At 38.4% G+C, this 13,781-nt stretch overlaps 2 pseudogenes; one reads left to right on the top strand and one right to left on the bottom strand.

Moving 5' to 3' along the window:
• Positions 1-9,845, bottom strand: part of LOC102492073 (heat shock protein HSP 90-beta pseudogene) — a 29,345-nt pseudogene extending 19,500 nt beyond the window's left edge.
• A 321-nt stretch (positions 9,846-10,166) lies between these two features.
• LOC102491659 (COP9 signalosome complex subunit 5 pseudogene) lies at positions 10,167-11,194 on the top strand (annotated as a pseudogene).
• The last annotated feature ends 2,587 nt before the right edge of the window (positions 11,195-13,781 follow it).

Raw genomic sequence — 13,781 nt, 5'->3', positions numbered from 1 at the left:
TCTCCATTCCCCTTTTTACTAAAGACAGGTGTAAACTAACTTATCTGCAAAAAAAAGTTAGGTTAATCTCAATTTGGTCTGTTATTTGCACAAAGCCCCATAAGAATTCAATCACTGATGCAATGCAACAGATACTATTGTATTACTGAATTTATACAAATAACCATTCTGTCACAAAATAAGAATGCTCACAAATATTTTCCAATTGCAAAGGGGTCAGGAAGGGAAAAAAGTTTACTGTTCGATTAAAAAAATAACAAATTGCTGGAACTATCACCAAATCACAAGAGAACTAAAATCCTTAAACCTGGAAGACAAAGCATAGAAGAAAATTAGTAATGTTTTAGACAACAGTCACAGAATTCTATTTCACCAATTCTCACATAATCTCTCTTTTGTCAAATTTACAGTGTGAATGTGGTCTGACCTTTCCATTTAAATCCTGGAAGTTAACATTCAACATTATTATTGATAGTTTTGAATTTGTCCCTACCATTAAGTTGGCCTTTTTCTTGGTCATTTTTATTCTCTTATTTCTATCTACCTTTAGTTTTCCTGGTATAGCACACTCTTCAGAACTTTTCGAAGAGCTGGTCTGGTGTTGGTAAATTCTTCAGGTTTTGTCTACCTGGGAATGTTTTGGGCTTTTCTTCCCATTTGAAGGATAATCTTGCTGGCTACAGTATTCTTGGCTGAAATTGTTTTTCACTTAGCACTTGGAATATGTTTTCCCATTCTTTCATTGCTTGCATTGTTTCCAACAAGATTTCCAATGTTAGCCTGATGGGATATCCTTTGAAAGTAACTTGACATTTCTCTCTTGACAATTTTAGTATCTTGTCTGTCTGTGGTTCTGGTCAATCTGACTATGATGTACCTTAGAGAAGATCTTCTTGGGTTGATTCTATGTGAGGTCCTTTGTATTTCTTGGGTCTGAACACGTGAAATACCTCTTGAAATTTGGAAAGTTATCTTTCAGGATTTTATGGAATAGATTATTAATGCCCTTATTAGTTTCTTCACCTTCTGGGATACTGATTATCCAGATGTTTGGGACTCTAATGATATCTAGTATTACTCATATATTATTCTCGGTTTTTGGATTATTTTCTTTCTTCTTGAATTTTTCTAGAGCAGAGATTCTGTCATCTTAGATTCGATCTTCTGCATAATCTGCTTTTAATACTTTCAAGGTAGGTTTTGATTTCCTGTACTACAGCTTTTATCTCTAACGGTTTTCATCTGATTCTTTTTTATGGTGTGTATTTCCTCTTTCACAAGAACTTTCTCACCTCCTGGAACTCATCATCTCTTTTCTCCTGCATCTTCTGAAGTCCATTGTCGCTCCTTTCTTGCATCTCTGTTAGCTTTGTCACTATGGATATTCTAAATTCTTTATTTGACATTTCCATGAGTTCCATTGTGCTGTCTGTGGAAGATGAAGGACTGTTCTTTCCCCCTGGGGAAGAAATATTTTATTGGCTTCCCATATTTCTTGTGCCTCTGCAGTAATTTCTGATCCTCTGATGAATTATACGTTACTTCCTACTTACTGTTAGAGGCGTGCAGGAGGAGATGACCTGTAATATTTCTGCAGTTTCGTTTCCCTGATTCTCACTAAGCAAACTGCACTTTTGTCTATGGTACTGGATATAACAAAGGCCTCACAGTTTCTAGGGAATAGGTACACCAGGGATGAGCTGTGGGGTTTCAACAAAGAATTCAGTGGTGTGTGGGAAGACATGAGCTGTACTCTCTGCAGCTCCATGTTTCTCCCTCTGCTCACTTTGCAGCCCCTCTTCTCTGACTTTTAGTCATTTGGTGCTATACTCAAGTTTGGCTAATTTATTGGAGATTTCTGCTACTGCAAGCTCATGTGCTTAACTGTGAGGTACTTCTATGCCTATTTTGCCTCTACTACCATGTTTTCCAACATCTTAGCCACAGAAAGAGATCTGATTTCAGATTTATAAAGATGAGTTTCTCCCTTTCTGTAGTAGTTCACTGGGGGTTGAAGTTTTCTGTGACCTTAAAAGTATTCAGATGTTTCACTACTGTGTACCTACACCTAACTAGATACTCAAAATGTAGAAGCTGAGAAGGTGAGAAAGTCAAGAAAAAGAAAAGGGAAAACTACCACACGAAAAGGGACAAAATAAGCGTGCGCACACACACACACAAAATAGAGAAAAATATTTTCTTAAAAAAAAAAAAAAGACCAAAAACAAATGAAAACTGCACAGCACAGAGCAAAAGGGGCAGAGCTGGACCCACCTCAGATGCACATGAATTCTGAAATTAGCAAGAGAAAGGAGAGGTCACAGGCAAAAGACAGTAGTTACAGATTTAAAAAAATATATATGTGTGTGTGTGTGTGTGTATAAAGAAAATTTTCTAGAGAAAGGGAGAGGGAGAGACAGAGACAGAGACAGAGGCAGAAAGAAGACAGAGACCAGCCTACCTCACTTCAATAGGAGTTGGGCTGGAAGGAGAGCTTACACAAACTTATTTTATAAATGTAAAAAAAAAAAAAAAATCACCTAGTTACTAGTTACTGATATTCCCAGATATACCAGTTTTTCTCTTTTTTTTTTTTTTTTTTGGAGAGTTTTTTTTTAAGGGCAGAGTGTTTTTTGGAGAGATTTTTGCTATAGGGCGCGTGTGCTCACCAGACAGACAGAAAGAGACAGAGAGACAGAAAGCAGGAAATCACCCCCCAGGGGGGATGGTCACGCCGCAATCCCTTCTCCTCCATTCTCCTCTCGGGATCTTGGGCAGGCACGCACACGCACCCGACAGAAGTTTAAGCCACCAGGTCCGGGACTCAAACCGCGGTCGACTATGTGGGAGTCCAGCGACATAGCCATTATGCTAACTGCTGGTCCCCAGTTTTTCTCTTTCAGTTGGTCAAAATTTCACATCTTTAGATAATTAAAAATAGCAATTTCACATTTAATAAGAAGTAACAGCTGACACTACATGTTTTATATAAGCACCATATTAAGCATATTTACATTTACTGACTAATTCAATCCTTAAAATAAAATTAAGTAGATATAATTATTATCCATATTTTATAAATAAAGAGACTGAAGTACAGAAAGATTAAGTAACTTGTCCAAGATCACCAGATAGTAGCACAGCCAGAATGATCCCAACTCAGTTAGTTTGAATCTTTCCAACACCGTGCTCTACTTCTTAATACGATCAAAATAAATGACATTTGATGTGGTTATTTGCTTAATGATGAGAAGACTGAAAACTTACATTTCTGTCAAAACTGAGTATAAATAGTTAGCAAAGCAACATCAAAATTAATCTGCCTCAAATCTAAACTCCTGGTAGAGTCACTCAAAATGATCCATGTAAGCCAATAATTTACCTTTGAACATCCTGTGCAGAGGCATTGCTCCAAAGTTGAAATAAATAGAAGTAATTGTTAAAGAAGAAAAACAACTCAAAAAATGTTATGAAGATGCTACAAGAACAATCTGTGGTAGTATGAAGAAGATCAATGCAAGAGTCCACATGAGACATGACACAGACCCAAAATGTTAGTGGTAGAGGGAATGAAGTAAAAAGGGATAAGTGAGGCAGGTGGACTTTCATGCCTATAGCAAGAGAAGGATATAGTATTTAAGGTTGTTGCCCTGGGGTCAGCAGGTGGAGTAATGGTTCAGGTGCTGAACTTTCCCATAGTCTACTGTGGTTCTAGTCCCAAACCCAGCAACTTGAAAATCATGCTGGGTATGTCATGTGCATGCCCAAAATTTTAAGAGGAGAATAGAGGAGAAAGGACTGCAATGAGGCCATATCCTCTGGAGAGTGATTTCTCACTTTCTGTCTGTCTGTGTGTCTCACCCTCCCTCCCTCTCTCTAGCAAGTACATGTGCTCTATAGCAAAAATCTCTCCAAAGAAAGAGAGAGAGAAAGAGAGAGAGAGAGAAAGAGAGAGAGAAAGAGAAAAAGAGAGAAAGAAAATTAAAAGAAAAGGTTGTTGCCCAGGGATCTGGCTTATTTTACTTGGTAAGAGAATAATGATGTCTGCCATCCATTGACCAGGGACTGGGTAGAAAAGATAGGTTTGAAGGTACAATAATACATTCATTTTGTTGAATGCTTGGCCTAAGATGTGAGTGGAACATTCAGAGAGAATGTCCCAGAAGTGCTTGGAAGGATCGGTCTGAAGCCCAGGAGAGGTATAAATTTAGATAGAGCAGTCATCAGCATGCATATTATAGTTTAAATTTTAGCACACTATCCCTAGGTATAGGGCTTCTAAAGGCAGCTTTCCTAAACTGATTTTATTTGAAGCCCTCTATTATTCATTAAGTAGCTACTATACCTACAGCACTGTGATACCTGGAGAATTCAGAATAGGTCTTAAGTATATTTTAGTTTAATAATCCTGCAAAGAAAACACATTTGAATAGAGCGAAAAGACTAATTTGCATACAAAGCAGAATATGGCAAATCCCATAAAAGAAACACCAAACTTTCAAGTGAATAAAAGAAAGAATAGAGCATATTAGTTGGGGAGCTCAGGGAATACTGAAAGAGGGAGGTGGCATTTGCACAAGGCAAGATTTGAAAAGATGAGAAGGATGAGGCTGCAAATAAAATTTCAACACTGAAAATTTTAACTGGGAGAAACCAATGTGTTAGTCACAGCTCGGTTACAGACAGTAGAATCTATATTGACTTCTTTAAACAGAAAGAGATTGCTAATTCCCAGGTATTAAAAAACTTACAGAGTAGTTAGGAAAGCTAAATGAATAAACTCTGGGCAGTGTGTCCAAGAACAATTCCACTACAAGAATGACTTTCCAAGTCAGCCGTTTCACTTACCGTGGTCAAGGAACGTCACTTTCAAGGCCTGCTCCAATGCCGTCCACTTCTGCAGCAGCGTGCACCAGCAAAACTGATACCTCTTACTTTTTCTCTTTCCACTGCATAATTCATTTTTAAATTGAAGTCCTATGTGAATTCATCTGACTGGCGTTAAGTCACATCTGACGCCCTCAATATGGGAGGGAGATGTGGGTTTAGTTTTCCAGTTTCTACAGTACAGAAGAACACAGAAAGTTGTACAGCCATGTGCACTGATTCTTAAGTGGGAGGGAATTAGGGTTTGTATATATTGGACACAACATCTTTGGGGGGGTCTCAAGAACCCCTCTTATTCCTTGGGGGAAGATTTGGGTGGGTGGGACTAAAGAGATGGCTTTCAATGATACAGTCAGTCTCCAGAGGCCCGGCCATGTCAAACTTCTCTCCCTCAGGCACCTCCAGCACCAAAAGGGGCAAGGTGGAAACCTGTTCCCACTGGAGCTCCGTGTTTTGTCCAAGGTCTCCCTGTGGCTCTTCTCTTTCATACACTCAGTAAGTTGGAGTCTGGGCAGGGGGCAAGAGACACTATTGTTGTGTTCAGCCAGGTGACAGCTGGACTCAAGTTCAGTTGCTGAGCTTAGCTGCAACATACAAGTACCATGCTGTCCCACTTCCTTGAGTCGAGGGCCACCACAACACACCAAATGAGTTAGTACTATGCCCCCTACTTGCAAGACCCTGCTCTGCTAAACCTCTCAGGTCCACGGCTGAGGTCTGGTGTTCTCAGAACACCCAAGTACAAGCCTGTGCCTGCTGTCTTCCAGCCCTGCTCCAAGATGGGCTGTTGCTGCACCTTCCCTCTGCTCTCTTCAGCCTTCAAAGGGTAGCCTGGCCGCCTCCCAGTTTCTGTGCCTGTTCAAGGCTACTGCTGCCTCTGTTTGTAGGAAAGGTCTTTCAGGCCTGTAAGTGCTATGTTTGGTACCAGTATTTCATCTGTAGCTTTTATATCTGGTTGTGTAGTCATTCTGTTTTAAGCTAATGGGTTAATGGACTTGTTTACAATGTGATATTTTCTATTAAATCCAGTATTTTCCAATAAAATGTGTCATTTGTGGGAAAAAAAAAAGTTGTATAGTCTAGGAACCAATTGCCCACTCACCAATCCATTTATTCATTCACTCAGAAAATTTCAGTGCTAATTATAGTATACAAAGATTGAATAAATATAATGATGTGTCAGTAATCAATATTAATTTTATACTCTGGTCCACACTAACTTCTATCTTTTGAAAACTCACTGATACACTCTTTTTTCTTTTTTTAAGATTTGATTTTTTTTATCATTATTATTGTTTTTAATTTGGTACAGAACACATGGGCTCACCAGAGAGAGAGAAAGTGAGAAAGCAACCTGCCAGGCCCAGGACTCGAACAATGCTTGGCCATGTTGAATTCCAGCACCTTAACCACCACACCACCTTCTGGCTCCTTTAATACACTCTTGAGCTATAAACTGTTTTAACTCTCTTGCCCTTTTTTTTTATCTAAAAAATAAAAACTTTATATTGATATTTGAGACTGGCTTTTATTGCTTAAAAATGCTAATTCAGCTACTGTATTTAAGCACTGGACTCATTTGACTACTAAAGTAGTTGATCTTATTTTGCTTCTGGTCACAAAAGCTCTCAGCTACTCTTTGAAATACAGATGAAAAAAAGGCCTCACTATCCCCATTCCTATTCATCTAGAGAACACACACCTTGGGTTCTGGGTTTTTTTGTTTGTTTGTTTTCTCTTTTGTTCTTTTAGGTTATTGCCATAGGCTATGTGCCAGAGAGAGACAGACAGAAAAGAGAGAGAAATAAGCCAGTGAGGATAGCCACTCTGCAATCCCCTTTTCTCCATTGTCCTCCCAGGATTTTGGACATGCATACGCACATGTCCAGAATGACTTTCAAGCCACTGGGCCCAAGACTTGGACCATGGTTGGCCAGGTGAGAACCCAGCACCTTAACCACCACACCACCTGCTAGCCCCAAGAACACATGTTCTTATTTTCATTTAATAATCATTATCACTTAATACTATAATAAAAAGGAAGAAGAGCAAAAAATAATAATTATGTTGTGAGTGCCATGTGCAAAGCACTGTGCTTAACACTTAACTTAGATTGTTTCATTTAATGCTTATGACAACTTTTATTAGAGAAGTTCTATTATGATTAGTATTCTACAGATGAGGAAATTAAGAATAGAAAAAGAATATGAAGATAATCTTATCAACCAATTGTTAATTTTTATCAAGTATAATCATACCTTTAAACCCTTTCTAATGCAAAGAGAGAAGCTTCTGCCCAAAGTCAAGATTCAGTAACAATCCCTCACACACTGTGAAATACATGTACATTTTGATACTCAACAAGCTACTCTACCTCTGTATAAGTGTGTAATCAATAGAAAAGTGAATATTTAATTTTATACTCTCTGAGAAGGAAATTCTAACTGTAAACTTATCTATAAGCCATAATTCTCCTTTATGCTAATATCAGAACATTTGGAACACTTTTTTTTTCCAGTTTTTATTTTGTTTTGTTTTTAGTTTTTCACTATCGGATACATGTAGTCCTCAGAGACAAAGGGAGAGAGAAAGGGAGAAAGCACCCCCTGGAAAGATGACCATAGCACAATCCCTTCTGCCCCACAATCCATTCTCCACTTGGGTTTCTGGGCATGTATGCACACACACCTGATGTGGTTTTCAAACTAATCAGTGCAGGATTTGAACCGTGCAGTTGGCAAATGGGATTCAGCTGCCTCAACCACCATGCCACTAGCTGGCCCTATTGAGCCTATTATGGCAGCTCCCCTACCTAAAAATATAGAAGACACCATAATGGTACTTCTTCTGAAAGAACAGAAACACAGATTGGAGATCTATTTTGTATCAACATGAACAAGGTCTCATTCCAATGGCAAAGTTTCCAGTCATCACAGTAGCAATCCCAGAAGATCAAATTATGTTCCTTGGGCCTGGAATCCAGTGATTACTCTAGCAATCGATCATAGTAAACTTGGGACAAGCAGTTGGCATAATGGCTATGTCGCTGGACCCCCATGTAGTTGACTGTGGTTCAAGTCTCAGGCCCAGTGTCTTAAACTCACAATGGGCGCATGTGCATGTGTGCCCAAGATCCCAAGAAGAGAATGGAGGAGAAGAGATTGTGCCGTAGCCATCCCTCCTGGGGGAGTGATTTCTCGCTTTCTGGCAAGCACACGTGCCCTACAGCAAAAACCTCTCCAAAAAATAAGTAAATAAATAAATGAATAATAAAAAGAAATAAATAAACTCAGAACCTTGAGACAAGAATGCCTCACAGAGTCCCAGTTTGCTGTTAATTTGTGATGTGTCTTTAAATAAGCCACTTAACTTCTTCTCCATTTGCTTCCTCATCTGTAAAATCAGGATTAAAAATAAATTCTCAGAATTTGGTCAGCATTAATTATTGTTCTGAAAGTTAAGGTTTGAGCAGTGAGCAGAATAATGTTCAAACATCCAAATTGGTGTCCTGATTTATTTTGGGTCAAATATCTAGTTTGGCAAGAGATTTTGGTCAATTCCATTTCTCAACAAGTTCTTCAAAGTACTGTCTAGGTAGATTAAAGTGGTCCTTTTGAACCTCTAATACCAATGTCATTCATCGTATAAAGAAAAAATAAATGTTCACAATGGATTTTGCGAGAAGCATATACAACCAAATAGTACTTGAATTTTCACTAAAATACCAATTCAGTTACATGATTTTTTTTTCTTTGCTAACTAAAAACTGCTTTATATCATGAAATTAGAGTAATCGCTGGCATTTCATTATAAATACAGAGCTTTTGCATAGCTACAACTAACAATAGAATCAAATTTAGGGATTAAATATTTCCTGTAGATTGTATCTTAACTCTGTCCTGTTTTCATAAAAGCAAAGAGCCTTATGCATTAGTAAAATATCATTTTTGAAACTGATCAAAAATATGAACTTTTTTTCCTGTGAATGAGAGCATTAATCCTGCCAACAAATACTTACTTAATACTACCATGTGGTTGACAACATTTTAGTTACTGGGAGGACAAAAGCCAACAAAATAGATGGAAACCCCTACCCTTGAAGAGCTTATATTCTAGTGAAATGGAGAAACAGAAAAGTAAGAAATAAACATAAATAAATAACATATTTAGTATGTCAGATGCTGACAAATGCCATTTAAAAGAAAAAGGAGGGCCAGTAGGTAGCTCGGTGGTTAAAGTGCAAGATTCCCATATGGCTGACCATGGTTCAAATCCTGGACCTGGTGGCTTGCTTTCTCACTTTCCCTTTCTCTCCGTGTCTCTCTCTCTGGTCAAATTTTAAAGATAATAATGACAAATGGAATTAAATAAATAATATTTTAAAAAAATAAAAGAAAATTTACAAAGACTGAGAGGGCTGGAAAGATTGGAGTAGGGTAAAGGTAGCAATTTTAAATAGGATGGTCAGGAAAGCCCTTCCTTGTAGGGAACATTTGAACAAAGGCCTATAACCTTGTTTGTTGCTAGAGAAAATATGTTGCAGGTAAAGAGAAGAGCAAGTCCGAAAGTATGAGGCATTCTTGGAATGCTTGTAAACCAGTAAAGAAGCTAGGATGTAAAGAGAAGAGAGAACTAGGAACAGATTATTATAAGAGGTCAAAAATATATCATGAAGTATATTTCATGAGATCAAAAAGGCATATGATTCTATATATGTTAAACAAATTGGATGAGGACAAGAGTGATGGCAGGGAGATCTAGCTGTTATATTAATCCAAGTGGAAGGTGATGCTCTGGCTGGGACCAGAATAATACTGGTGAAGGTGGGTGACCTCGCAATACAGTTTTACTAGGCAAAATGAGGAATGAGACTGAGGTACTGAATTTAGCAGCCTCATGCAGATTACTAGAGAACTTGAGAAGAGTAGTTCTGTTAGAATGGTGGGTGTGAAGACCATTCCGTGTCCGATTGTTGTGTCTGTCCTAATTCACACGTGATTTTCTGAAACAAGATGTACTAATGTTGGCCACAAGAAGATTTCTGTCTCCCTAACTATTACTATAACTGCTGTCTGTATCCTTGAGTCTCTGAGGTACCCCCGCCATCCTTGAATGGTCTATACCAACTTCACCTCCGATTCTAGGTGTCATGGCTGCCTGGAGAGTCTAGCAAGAGTTTGCACCTGGGGTGGGAAGGGTCCGAAGTCCCCACCCAGAGATCTAGCAAGATAAAGTTGCGTACCAGTTGTGGAAGCGACAACTTCTCTAAATCTTCAACGATGGTGGAGTCCAGGAGCCGTATGACCCCGCAAAGGGAATTGGCCAACAACATGCAGGAAGCCCAGAGTATCGATGAAATCTACAAGTATGACAAGAAACAGCAGCAAGAAATCTTAGCGGTGAAGCCCTGGACTAAGGATCACCATTACTTTAAGTACTGCAAAATCTCAGCATTGGCTCTACTAAAAATGGTGATGCATGCCAGATCAGGAGGCAACTTAGATGTGATGGGACTGATGCTAGGAAAGGTGGACGATGAAACCATGATCATTATGGACAGTTTTGCTTTGCCTGTAGAGGGCACTGAAACCCGAGTAAATGCTCAGGCTGCTGCCTATGAATACATGGCTGCATACATAGAAAATGTCAAACAGGTTGGCTGCCTTGAAAATGCAATTGACTGGTACCACAGCCACCCTGGCTATGGCTACTGGCTTTCTGGAATTGATGTTAGTACTCAGATGCTCAATCAGCAGTTCCAAGAACCATTTGTAGCAGTGGTCATTGATCCAACAAGAACAATCTCTGCAGGGAAAGTGAATCTTGGAGCCTTTAGGACATACCCAAAGGGCTACAAACCTCCCAATGAAGGACCCTTCTGAGTACCAGACTATCCTACTTAATAAAATAGAAGACTTTGGTGTACACTGCAAACAATATTATGCCTTAGAAGTTTCATATTTCAAATCCTCATTGGATCGCAAATTGCTTGAACTTTTGTGGAATAAATACTGGGTGAATACGCTGAGTTCCTCTAGTTTGCTTACTAATGCAGACTACACCACTGGTCAGATCTTTGATTTGTCTGAAAAGTTAGAGCAGTCAGAAGCTCAGCTGGGATGGGGGAGTTTCATGTTGGGTTTAGAGACACATGACCGAAAATCAAAAGACAAACTTGCCAAAGCTACAAGAGACAGCTGTAAAACTACCATAGGAGCTATCCATGGATTGATGTCTCAAGTTATTAAGGATAAATTGTTTAATCAAATTAATATCTCTTAAATTGTCATTGAATATAGTACTTTTGCCTGAAAGCTGGTGTGAGTAAAATACTCAAGTAACACTTTAAAACCCATTACCAAACATCTGATTAGAAGTATAAGGTGCTCTGAAGGGTCAGGAACATTAACATCCTATAATAAAACTCTTTAAAATGAAAAAAAAAAGAATGGTGGGTGTGAAAATATGATTAAAGTGAGACCAAGAGAAAATAAAGGAAAAAGAATTAGAGGTAAGGAATAGAGACAGTATTTCCAAATAAAAAAAAGGAAGTAAAAAAATACTGAAAAATGATCAGAAGGATATTATGTTAGTATTCTTCAGAGGAACAGATTATAGATATGGATATAAATTTAGATTGCGTAGATGTGAATACATAGATATGAAGAAATTTCTATAAGGAATTGACTCATGTGTTATGGAGATTGGCAAGTCCAAAATCCATAGAGCCATGTCCCAGATCAAGTTCAAAGGTCAAAAAGGCCATTGGTCCAGTTCAAAAGCCATCAAGCAAGAGAATTCTCTCTTACATAGTAGAGAATTAACCTTTTTTACTCTGCTCAGTCCTTCAACTTCAACTGATTGTACAGATCCACCCAATTATATAAGGTACTCTGTTTTATTCAGTCCACTGTCAATGTCATCCAAAAACACCCTCACAGAAACACCCAGAATGGTAGCAACAAGCAGATGGCATAATGGTTAAATTGCTGGACCCCCACATAGTCAACCACAGTTCAAGCCCCAGACTCTGTGGCTTAAAACTCATGTCAGGTACACGTGCATGCATGCCCAAAATCCCAAGAGGAAAATGGAAGATAAGGGATTGCAGAGTGGCCATCCCTCCGAGGGGGTAATTTCTCGCTTTCTGTCTCTTTCTGTCTCTCTGGAGAGCACACACACCCTATAGCAAACATCTATTTTAAAAAAAGAAAGAAAAAAAAGAAGAAACTCCCAGAATGGTATCTGATGAATGTGATGCACTGTGTGGACAACCCAAGGCTCAGTTGACACAGGACTTAACCATCAGACATTTTAACTGAAAATATAGAAATTACCAAGATTTTTTATTAATATACTTTTAAAGAGTATGACTGTTATCCAGGAATGAAAGTCTTCCAAAATAGAGGAAATTAACTACAGGTTTTTAATAAATGACAACAAGGAGAGGTAATAAGAAATATAATCTGGTGATTATAAAATTTGATAAAATTCAAAGCCAGAGCAAAAAGGAGGAGAATGACTTGGAAGAAGCAATAAAGAGGATGAAAAATACCCATATACCTATGTAATAGGAATGTAAGGACTTGAAGGTGAGGCATGCTTTAGCTGGAGAAAGTTCAACTGAATATTTGACTAAGATTCAAAGATACATAGGATTTTGCTGAAGAACAGCTGTGAATTCCCAAGACACAATTTATGGCTGAATCTGACAAGTGCCATAAAATATGCAGATATTATAGAAGCCCATAGAAAAATGAGGGTTCATCAGCTGAGAGAATGATAGCAGGTCCCTTAGGAAGGTGGGATGTGAGATGTACATCAAAGGATAGATAAAAATTTTACTAAATAGAATGCTTATCTGGACATTATTTGGAAAATAATTAGAAATTATCAAATGTTTTACAACAGGAAGATGAATGTGGTATGGTATATAAAATGAGTTTACTGGAAAGCTAATGTTAAAATACTTCTCTGGTTGGGCTATAATATAGGTATTCAACTGAAAGGAATGGAATGGTAGCGTTGAGGATGTAAAGAAAGAATAAGAAACCTGACTCCATCAGTCATTGCTGCAATAATGCCATGTAATGAATAATGCTAAAATTCAGTGGCTCCAAAAACAATGTTTTTTCTCGATCTGTGCATCCTCTAGTAAATCAACCTAGGAAATCCTTAGCCTCTCTCTTTAGTCTTCCTGACCCCACTCAATACATCTTTACTCCTAAGGCAAAAATCACAACAGAACAGTTTTTCCAGCTCTATGCTTATCTGCCTGGTCACTCCCTTCTCCCCACATTTTCTCTAGTAGAATATCAGCCAAATTTTCTTTACCCTACTACACTGACTAGTCCGTTCCTTTGATTGCCTACATAATATATACTCTCATCTGTCCTCACACTGGTCTGCTCTTTTGGGTGTATAAGCTCTAATATTTTTTCATACCTTACTACATTAATTTTATTCCAATTTCCAGAAACTCTTTTATTTTTTTTTTCTTTTTTTTTTTTTTTAAGTTTTAGTTTTTGCTATAGGGCATGATGTGCATTCACCAGAGACAGACAGGTAAAGTGAGAAAGAATACTCCTAGGAGGGATGACCATGGTGCAATCCCTTCTCTTCCAATCTCCTCTCAGGATCTTGGACACACACAAACATGGCTGATGTGTTTTTCAAGCTGCCAGGTCTGGGACTCAAACCACTCAGTTGGCCATGTGTGATCTGGATGGCCCAACCACCATACCACCAGTTGGCACCCCAACTTCCAACTCTTTAAGCTACCACTGAATGCACAGTCTGACCTCTAATCCATGCAATCCAACTCAAAACTTCAGGCTAGACTGGACTACCTCAGCAACTATATCCAAGACAAATGCTGATATGTTTTCTCTGCA

The sequence above is a fragment of the Tupaia chinensis genome, unplaced genomic scaffold, assembly GCF_000334495.1.
Source record: "Tupaia chinensis unplaced genomic scaffold, TupChi_1.0 Scaffold000085_1, whole genome shotgun sequence".
Taxonomy (NCBI): Eukaryota; Metazoa; Chordata; class Mammalia; order Scandentia; family Tupaiidae; genus Tupaia; species Tupaia belangeri.
Note: the sequence above shows the minus strand (reverse complement) of the source record. Positions and strands in the feature narration are given on the sequence as shown.